Raw genomic sequence first — 10,487 nt, forward strand, 5'->3', positions numbered from 1 at the left:
TGCCAGTACCCCTTTGCCCTCCTACCCCATGATTCATGTCGCGAGGCGTAAACAATCCATTGTCTCTGAAGGGAAGCAGAAAATAATGGTCGTAACAGTTTAGCAATAAGTTGCTGATGATGAGGCTAGGACTAGAAGGCCCAGAGCACGCGGAAGCGATTTAGAAGCAAAGTTTAGGGTTTAGTTAGTACCGACACACTAAAGCAAACTGCGCAAGTCACCGTTTTTCCTTTGATGTGAACATACAAAGCTGAATGCGGAAGTCGAAATACAAGAGCGACAGTCAGCTTTGAGAACAACATGAAATATGATGAAATCTGTGTGTGTGTGAGTGTGTGAGAGAGAGAGAGAGTGTGAGAGAGAGAGAGTGGAAGAGAGAGAGTGTGTGTGAGAATGGGAGAGAGAAGGGGTGAGTGTGAGAGAGAGAGTGGTGGTGTGTGAGTGAGAGTGTGAGAGTCTGTGTGAGAGAGAGGGTGTGTGAGAGAGTGTCTGTGTGAGAGAGAGAGTGTGTGTGAGAGAAAGGGAGAGAGAGAGCAATCAGCGATCTCGCTCGCGGTTCTAGGAAATGGCTTCCACAGACGGTGATGTCACAAGCCATGTCCTGTAGTCTAGGGCTGATAACTTGTTTGTCTGAAGGTGCTAAAAATGGGATTTAGGGAAGGTGGAGAATGAGAACGAAGAGCCCTTGATGTGAAGTCACGAGCAGCATGAAATACGATATATATATAAAGAGAGAAAGAGCAGCGATGCCACGTGCCATGTCCTGTAGTCTCTTGTTTGTCGGGAGCCGCTAAAAGAAACGAGATTTGCATAAGGAGACCGAGTACGAAGAGAAGGAGATTGATGACAGTGTAATGATAACACTGAAAAAAATTACGACCGATAAAATCATGCATCCGGATCCCCCCTCAAATCCTATTTCGACTTCCGGTTCTTGAAAACTCATTCTGCACTCTCAGACCTTTCATGTGCACTACCATAAAAATCTGTTTTGTCTACTTTCAACCGACTGTAGACACGCTGAAATTTACGGAAGTGGTATTCTTCTCAATTATGAAAAAAAAAAAAATACTCGCACAAATCAGGTGCAGGCACATAACTTCTCATTTTTCTTCTCTTTTCTTTATTTCTTTTTCTTGTTTTTCTTTATTGCTCTTTCTTTCTTTTAATTTTTTCTCTCTTTCTTTCTCAATCGCTCTCTTTTCTTCATTGATTTCGTTTTCTTTCTTTCTGATTTTCGTCTTTCTCTGTTTCTTAGTTTTATTTCCGTAGTTTTAAAACTTTCTTTGTTTTTCTTTGTTTCTTGCTCGCTCACACGTGTCCAACCTACTCATGTTGACAGTCAAGTCTTCGCCTTTCTTGAGTCCGTCACACCCGAGCTGCCACAGGGCACCGTGACATCGCCCGTGACATCACTGATCCTGAAAACTAACATCCTTGCTGAGATCTTTTCCAGGGGCATCCCTGCTCATCCTTCTCAAGCTCGCCGTGACCCAGGTGACTGGCCAGGTGAGTGCCCAGGTGAAGGGTAGGTGGAAGGTAACTGCATAGAGATGGACCGTACTCTAGTGTTTGTTCTTCAGACCGAGACAAACAAGGAGGAGGCTTCTTCAAGGTAGAGACGACCTGTGGACAAGGAGGATTATCGCAGGAGCCCACCTGAGCATCTGTGACACCTCTTAATGAGTTGCCTCCTGCTCAGCGCACGCGCTTCCTTAGCTAAGCAACCATCTTCGTCGTCTCTCCTCCAAACATGGCAAGTGCATGGCGGGGAGATCAGTCGTGGACTTCATTGACTGTTGCCTTTGACTTTAATTTCCTTTCATACTCACCTCGTAAGATGCCTACAACTGGATGTGAACTAAACTGTAAGTGGATGCGAAAGGAGATGGAATGGAGGGTTGGTCAAAGAAGTCAGCCGGTTCAGAATTTTCTCGGAACCTTTTCACGCGTTCTCTCGCAAGATCTCATGACAAGGGCAACCAGATTAACGCGAGTACACCCATACATGTACAGCGAGAATATTGTATTTTGTTCATGATACAGTTTAGGAGAGGACTGTCACACATCTGCACAGTTTGCCCAAGAATACAAGTCACGAAGGCTAGAAAAGAATAAAAAGTCTTTCAATACTGCACACTGTTAACTATTACACGACATCAGATAATTCATGCACTTTGGGAAAAAAATAGAGCATGAAATTTTTTTTAAAAAGTACAAAAAAGGAAAAGATATCTACGGAAAGAAATGATACAGAGTAGAGAAAAAAGAGGAAGAAAGAAGCAGGGAAGATAAAAAGCACAGACACAGAGACAAACTGTCGGGCATGGCCGTGCTTAGTGTTGGTTGATCTTTGACCTTCTTGCCCCATATGCAAATAACCCAGCTTCATTTCGCTCAATTTCAACTGTGTAGTTACAGAATTCATTCTATAAGTATATCATTGAAATGTATAGCTAGAACGCATTCTATAGCTACAGAATGGAATTAAATATAAAGTGAATTGGATAACAACTTCTTAGTCTGGCTTCCTGACAAAAGGGACAGAACTTGCTCCCCAAGCAAAGGGCAGTTACTCCATGATTCGCCGATACGCTCTTCCCAATACATTCTTCTCTTTCCTCTGCAAGTAGTACTTGCGTTGGTTATAAAATAAAATATGAACTACATCAAATTCTGAGCCCCAAACAAAGGTCTTTTTTTTATAAAAAAAAAACAACTCTGTAAAAACAAGGATTCTGATCATAGTACAGGACTTCTGCTTATGCAAAAAATTGCGTACAGTACGCATTAAAAGTTCGGAGGACCCCTTCAATTTTCGTCAATGAGGTCCCCTTGAAATTTGGGCGAAGAACAGGGACCCCTTAAAAATCTGAAGAAGGGGTCCCTGGGACCCCAAAGAATTTAGCCTTAGCAGAAGCCCTGATAGAGTTCTTCTTTACTACACTTCTGTACTCTGGTTGCTGAAAGGAAATGTCAGTCGTGTCTTGGGGTTGAGAGATGAAGGTGTTTCGATCCTGGAAGTTCAAGGGAAGCCTGACCTTCTGGCTTGGACGAAACAACTTGTTTACTTAGCAGAAATGATAGGCAAGCTAAATGAACTGAACCTAGGAGACAGATACAGTTTCATGACAATTTTCTGGCATATACATCCAAACTGCAGAACTGGGGTCAATCTGGGAATCATTTCCATGCTCGATAAACTGGGCAGTGTGGTTAAGGAATCTTAGGTTTAACTGGATAAGAATCTGAAAGAGATTATTTAGCATTTTAATCACTTGATAAAGAATTTCATCGGTATTTCCCTGAGCTACTTTTCTAAATAGAAATATTCTAAAAATAAATCTTTCTCACTACATACCGAAGCCTGTAAGTGAACAAAACTGATGAAATGAGTTACAGCTTGGCGCAGGACTTTTTGTTTCTGAGATTAAATTTTGAATTTGAAAAGCCCGTCTGAAACCGTACAAAGACCGTCACGTGACTGCTTGTTTGTCAGAAGACGACGTAGCGCGGTATTTGTCAACACAGATGTGTGGTGCCCTCCAATCTCTTTCTTCTGTCGGATCTTGAGCAGTCATGCTTGAACGAGCAAGGTGAAAGGTAAACCTAGTGATGTGACGTAAAGTGAGACCTTGCCGGCCCTTGGCCCCTGTTTTCCTAGCCGAGACCTGTCCCACCGGAGTTCGAACCTCGACGTGAAACGTGGCTTCGCTTTGTTTCGGTCATGTACTGTGATTTGCTGCAGTAGCTTTCTCGCCCTCTTGCTGATGCTTATCCTCTGTGTCGGCAGTTGAGCCTCGCTCTACATCGACTGACGACCAGTGTTACGTGAGCGATAACGACCAACCACGTGTCGACGCTTTCTTGCGATGGTTCCCCTACCCTCCCCTTCTCTACAGTTCCACCTCCCCCCTACACACACACAACTCTCTGTTTGGACAGGTGTCGACAACTGCGCTGAAAGTAACCCCACAAGTAGGCAAAGACGATCCCCACCTAAGACCCCGAGGGGTTGACGAGTCGTCAGTACCACGGTCGGGCGGGTGGCCTGTGAAGACCGTGAGATGAACCCCCGGTAGCGCAGCGGTATAACGGGTACTCGTCACCACTGTAGAGAAAATCAGAAAGCTGCCAGATCTCGTTCCACAGCACAGTGTGAACACCTGTTCACACGGCTGACTGACTTTTCTTGTAGTGCTCTTTTCTTCCTTCATCAGCCTTCTCCCCTATAGAGCAAAGTGGAAACTCTAATCAAATTAACGAACCAAAATGAGCCTGAGAAGGACTCGTCCCCTGAGCTTCATCGAGACGCAGGTGGTGGAGAGCAAGGAGAAGAACAGTAAGGACGCACAGAAAGACCTGGGAAAGAAAAAGTGAGAGGACAGGATGGACTAAACGAAAGAGGGACAGGATGTAATGATGACACGGGTTTTTATTTATTTGTTGTTGTTTTTTTTTTGTTTTTTTTTTTAGTCGTTCGTCTTCTTCGAAGAAATGGCCATCCTGCTGAAAGTCCTAAAGGAACCCTCGGAACTACAGAAGCAGTAGCACATCTTGCAAGTATCTTTAAAGTAGCGATCGCCTGTGACTGGCGATGTTCATCTTCATCGCCGTGGCCATTAGTGGGAGGAGTGGGTGTGTCCCCCCTACACACACACACACGTTTCCTCCAAACGTCATCAAAGGGATTTGAAGAAAAAAAATTGTTAGAGTGTAACGTGCAAGAAACATTAATCCCCCCCCCCTCCGACATAGAATTACCTCCCTCTGGCATGAGCATACTTATTTCAGACATGATCATTATCTGCCCCTGGCATGAATTACTGCGTGTGAACTGTTTTCGTGTTTCCACTCAAACGACGATGACGATGACGATGATGGGGACAAAATTAAACAAAGAGTGGATTTGGAGGACAGGCTGTGCTGGGAACATTCGTAACAGATTTACACTTCGTGGACAAGAGCCTTTAACGACGAAAGTCTGGTGGACAAATACAGCGAGGCGATCTCAAGGCTGGAGCTCTCTGATTCCTCACCCCACTTCCCTCTTTCTGCATTATTTGACCCACTAGAAAACTGTATGTAAATAAATAATAGATCATCAAAGAGGTCGGTTATATCTGCAAGCTATGGCCTACCATAACAAACAAGATCACGAGAGAACACTAGCTGCTCTCAAGTTGGAGCCACCGCATCGTCGACAACGGTGAATGACGTCACACCAGCCTGTCACTGCAGGTGTCCTGCGCCAGAGGGCCAACCGTCATCTCGCCACGCTTGGTTGAGCATCAGTTCTATATCCATACATACCTCACCTGCCTTCATCCCTCTCTTCCCAGCCACCCGCTCCTCCCTGTTCGTTCAAGTGGACACCGGGGTCTCTATTCGTCACGATGGCAGCAATATGGCGATGCGGACACTAGTGTATCCATAATCCTGTGTGTACATATGATCAGAGCCATATACCAGCACCATTGCTCACACATGTTGCAAGTTGAAAATGCACATGCTGGTGTGCGTACACTCCCGCTTAGAAGGAAAATAATTGGGCCTCCATGTCATGGCATACCTGTGCTTTGCCGTTAGAGTCATAGAGGATTCCAATGAAAACCAGAAGAAATTGTCAGATTTAAGGAATTACTCAAAACGCCTGAAAACAAAAATAAAAGTGTAACAGGTTTATAAGAATACTTTAACTTTTTTTTTTCACTTCCGTTTTCTGCTCGATATAAAGATTTATTCATTACTTGTACCTCTGGTTCATATCAAAATAAAAACATTGCTACAGCAAGAAAGGGTCCGCACTACTAAGAAACAAATTACAGATTTTTACATTGACATTTCTAGCACCAACTACACCTAACATTTATAGAACACGGAAATACTTTTAAGCTTCAGGTATACTTTAAAGAAACAAATCCAAGTGCACAATTGTTTCTCATTAATGCTCTTTAAGCTTCATGACCCTTCACCTAAAGGTCTGCTCATACTGACTTTAGCCATCTTTCTCTAATCTCATTAGGCAAGCATTCTCTTATATTGTAACTGTCGCTCGACTGGTCGTCTAATGGGTTGGATAGACTTGGAGACTTGTTTTGAGCGGTAGTAAGCAAGTCTTAGGTAGCATGCTCGGAATTTCGCTCAAAGATGAAAATCACACAGTAAGTGAACACACTCGCCTGTTTGATATAATTGAACACGAGTGTGTGGACGGTAAGGGTTTTGAAGTTAGGAACAGAACAGAGGGGAAAACATCAAAATAAAAAAGAAACTCATCAACGTGGCAATTAAGCCATCCATAAACAAACAAGCAAGAAAACAAGAAAGTAAACACTAAACAGAGTAACAAAGACGAGAGAAAGGCCCAGACAAGAACATGACAGGAGGGAAAATAGCATTTTCTGTACCTACAGCAGAACAAAACAAGCAAAAATAAACATAGGGGTTAGAGGAGGGAGGTGAATGTCAGCGACCCTGACCCGCTACGGTAAAGGTCGTCTTAAAATCTTTGTCAGGTCGTCGTGTGGAGGGCGGTGTAGACTTGTACGTGGAAGAAGTCATCTCCTCTCATCCAGCGTGTCACGTGACTATTAGAAGACAACAAAAACACACACACATTCCTCTCAATTTCACGAGGATCCACCCGCGACCCAGCACCGGTTAATTACCGGGAGACGTTGGGGAGATGACGGAGCGGGAGGAAAAGAAGGGGGGGAACTGTTTCTGGGCGGGGTTAGTGTGGGCCGCCCCCGCCTTTCCTGGCGCAGACGACTGCAGGCTCCCTTTTGATTTGTCGGCCCGGTAAACACGGCGCGCCGAGACTGACACGTGGCGCTGTGCGCGTGCGCGAAACCGTCCTCGGCGTCCGCTCGTCTTTTCCGGTTGCGAGCCGAGGTCCGGGTACGTGTGAGCCCCACCCACGCGCGTTGCACGAGACAGTGACGCAGTACTCACTGGTCAGCAGTGCTCATCTTCAACAGACTGCGTTTTTCATCTAAAGGTATAAACAAAGTGAATGTCTGAAAACAGGGAGCCTGGATGAGGGGTCGGAGTGGGGTGAGCGGGGATGATGGATGATACGTGCGATGATAAACGACACTGACAAAGATCAAGTCCTGGAGTGTGTTTGTTTGTTTAGATGTGTTTTTCTTGTCGCTACTAAGCGTTTATCATTCTACTGCTCCATGCTGTCTGCTAATTAATGTCAGACCAAACCCTAATGAGTTCCGCGCAAGACGCACAAGTGAGGGGAGGGGACAACCCGCAGTTTGACATTCACGTGCAGACAATACTCTTAACTTGTAGTCTGAACTGTAAATGTAAGCATTCAATGTCATGAAGGCAGGAATGAATGTGAGTGAATGCTAAACAAACATCTTTTATGTGTAGAGGAAGAGGTTCAATTACATCATATGTTAGAACACTGGTTGAAATATTGGCTACGTGTTTTAAGCTACTCAAAAAATCTTGTATATATGTTATGTTTATGTGTATAAATGCTTTACGTATGTCAATATATATATGTGTGTGTGATGTAGATATCAATGCGTGCATGTATTTGCGGTGCACACGTGGCAAGGAAAGAAAGATGAAACTCGAGCACTCGCCCAAGATAACCCGGACGTCCGACGAGACTGCACGTGTTGAGACAAGTCCTCGCCCCTCAGCTGTTCATCACATGTTTGTTTGTGTTCTGCCCGCCTATTCCGCACATCTTTCTTTCAACAAGATTTGTCGTTGTTGATGTTGTTTCTTGCTGTTATTTGCCTTCCTGTTAAAATGTGCAGTCTTTAGAGGATACAGAAAATCTTGTTATTAAAAATCGTTGTGTTCCTCAGAGAGAAATGAACTGGAAAAGCAGAAAAAAATATCCAGAAAGGAAAATAAAGTATATCGAACAATTGCCTGCAATAAATTATTTAGATTTTCTGGGGACGCAGAAAAGCAAAATAAATAAAAGAAATATGACAGAAAGAAAAAAAGGAATGAAAGAAATACTGAACGAAAGAAAGAAGCAATAAAAGAATGAAGGAATAAAAAATAAATAGATGAATGAAACAATGAATTCAGATATTAAAAACAGAAGAAGGAAAGAAAGAAATGTGTTTTAACTGACTTCAGAAGTTTCGGCCACTAAGTATTGGAAAGTAAGTTTCTAGTGCATGTGGACATTGCTAAACAGACACAGAGATGTGTGTAAAAAATATTTTTCATAAAGATGTTGTCCAGGAAATATTGTTAACCAGCCTAAAAAAGAAAGCCATGTTTCTTTTTCCTGTCTTTTAATTCGCACAGCAAATGTTTTCAGACTTTTTATGTGCACCAAGCGAGCAAAACATCTAAAACTGAAAGACAGAGAAAAAAAAACCCTGACCTTTTGAGAGTGTGAAGAACTATCTTTTCTATTTTGTCAACTTTCCACTTACTACAGTAGGACCTCGCTGATCCTTCTTTTCTTCCGAACTATCGCTGCATCCACTTTGCTCAGCCACAGAGAAAAACTCTGATGTCATCCAAGCTTTCTTACTGGCCTTGAAATGCATAGGTAGCGATTTTACACTTTTGAAACATCTGGTGGTGGGGAGGTTGTGTGCTGTTACTGAACTGTCTTTAATGGACCACGTGATAGCAATTTGTTGTTGTTGTTGTTGTTGTTGTTGTTGTTGTTGTTGTTGTTGTTGTTGTTGTTGCACCGGTATATACAGCACTAGTGTCGGGTGTGGAGCAGACGGTCAAGTGACATATTTGCTTGATAGCGCCATCTACAGGTAAACCATTTTTGTTATGGCTCTATAACAAAGCTGTTCCCAGTCTGGCAATGTCAGATGCCACCCGGTTGGTTATCACTCAGAGTCAGAGCCCCGAAGGGAAGTGGTTCCACTCCTTTTTTCTTGTCCACATCAGTTTTGGTCTCAGAGCAGACTCCAACCCGCAGAGAGTCGCCTAATCCCAAGTGGATTGAATTAAGATAAGAAGTTGCCTCCGTTTTCTTGCGTACTTGGGTTTCCGGAACAAGTTTTCTGAAATAAAGCCCCAGAATATAGGCCTTCGAAAATTCTTCGAGGAGACTTAAAAAAAAAAATAAATAAATAAAAAAGGGCGGTCAAACCAGAGACAGTTTCTTCAGTTCTGGAGCAGTTATTATTAGTTTTAGGATAAGTGTTGGGAGTTAGAGGTAGGGTAAAGTTAGGGACAGGGGTAAGGATGAGGTTTAATATTGAGATTTAGTGCTGCCTTCCTGCTATTGTAGGGAGGCGTCATCAGTCTCGATGCTTCTCGATTGCTGTGGTGCTGGCGAGGATGGTTTGGTCAGTCTGGACTCAGCTCCACCAACCCTCGCTAGGGTGTTTAGTACTCCCCTAAACTGCTTTCATCTGAGGAGTGCTTTAGCTGCCTGCTTAGTGTTTGCAGCTCAGCTAGGCTCAGGGAGGAGGACGCACCAGTCAGCAGCTTGCTAGAGGGTTGACTGTCGTCCTATTTCTTAACCCGAGAACCTCGTGAGTACACTTCAGAAGGAGGATAGGGGTGTTATTGACAGTTTCTTGTAAGACGGACAGACACGAAGATTCATGCAAGCCAGCACTCGAATGATGGAATTCCCATGATTGCCATGAGTCACACGTGGCTTTATCCGATCTGCGGGAGTAGTGATGTCAGAAGTCCATCAGAAGTCCATCATTCCCCACCGCGGTGTCCACAAGCGTTAATGTTCTGAGGATTAAAGAAAGTGAAGCAATGAAGCTCTAGAAAAACTTAGAAAAAAATTAGAAAAACTTTTTAAGTTAAGAAATTCACACACACACACACACTCACCCACACGCACGCCCACGCAAAACCCAGCCCCTCCTTTAGATATATATATCGCACACCTCTCTCACATGCATATGTCTCTCTCGCACGCATGCACGCAGACATACATCTTACTAGCACTCATTTCTTTCATTTTCTCTCTCCTCCCTCTCACACACACCTTCTCTTTCTCTCTCACACACTCATTTCTTTATCAGCATGCACACACACACACACCTCACACATGTTTCCCATAACTATCTCTCAGATGCACATTAAATGATATGTAATACTTACACTCGACAAGACCATGGACTCAGTACATGTTTACTCTATGTATACAATCCAGACCACGGCGACCGTTGGTGTGTACACAAGATCACGAGAAGGAAAGTTCACAATACATGTCATCCAGTAGTCAGTGGTTTGGTGGAACAACCTGGATAAACCTGATCGCATCAACTCCATTGCTCTTCATTGAGTGGAAACTCCGGTCTGGAAACAAACACAAACAGTTCATGAAATGCCTCCTTGAATGGGATAACATCAGTAAATGAATGGATCAGGACAAAGGGCTGAGACCTCCGCCTGATTTTATTTCTGCCTGGACTGTCTGTCGTCGGTTGGCTTTCCAATCCTTTTTTATTTCTTCTTTCTGGTGTCTAGAACAGAGCTGTTGTTGTCATGAATGCACA

The sequence above is a fragment of the Pomacea canaliculata genome, linkage group LG4 (genome assembly GCF_003073045.1).
Source record: "Pomacea canaliculata isolate SZHN2017 linkage group LG4, ASM307304v1, whole genome shotgun sequence".
NCBI classification, from domain to species: domain Eukaryota; kingdom Metazoa; phylum Mollusca; class Gastropoda; order Architaenioglossa; family Ampullariidae; genus Pomacea; species Pomacea canaliculata.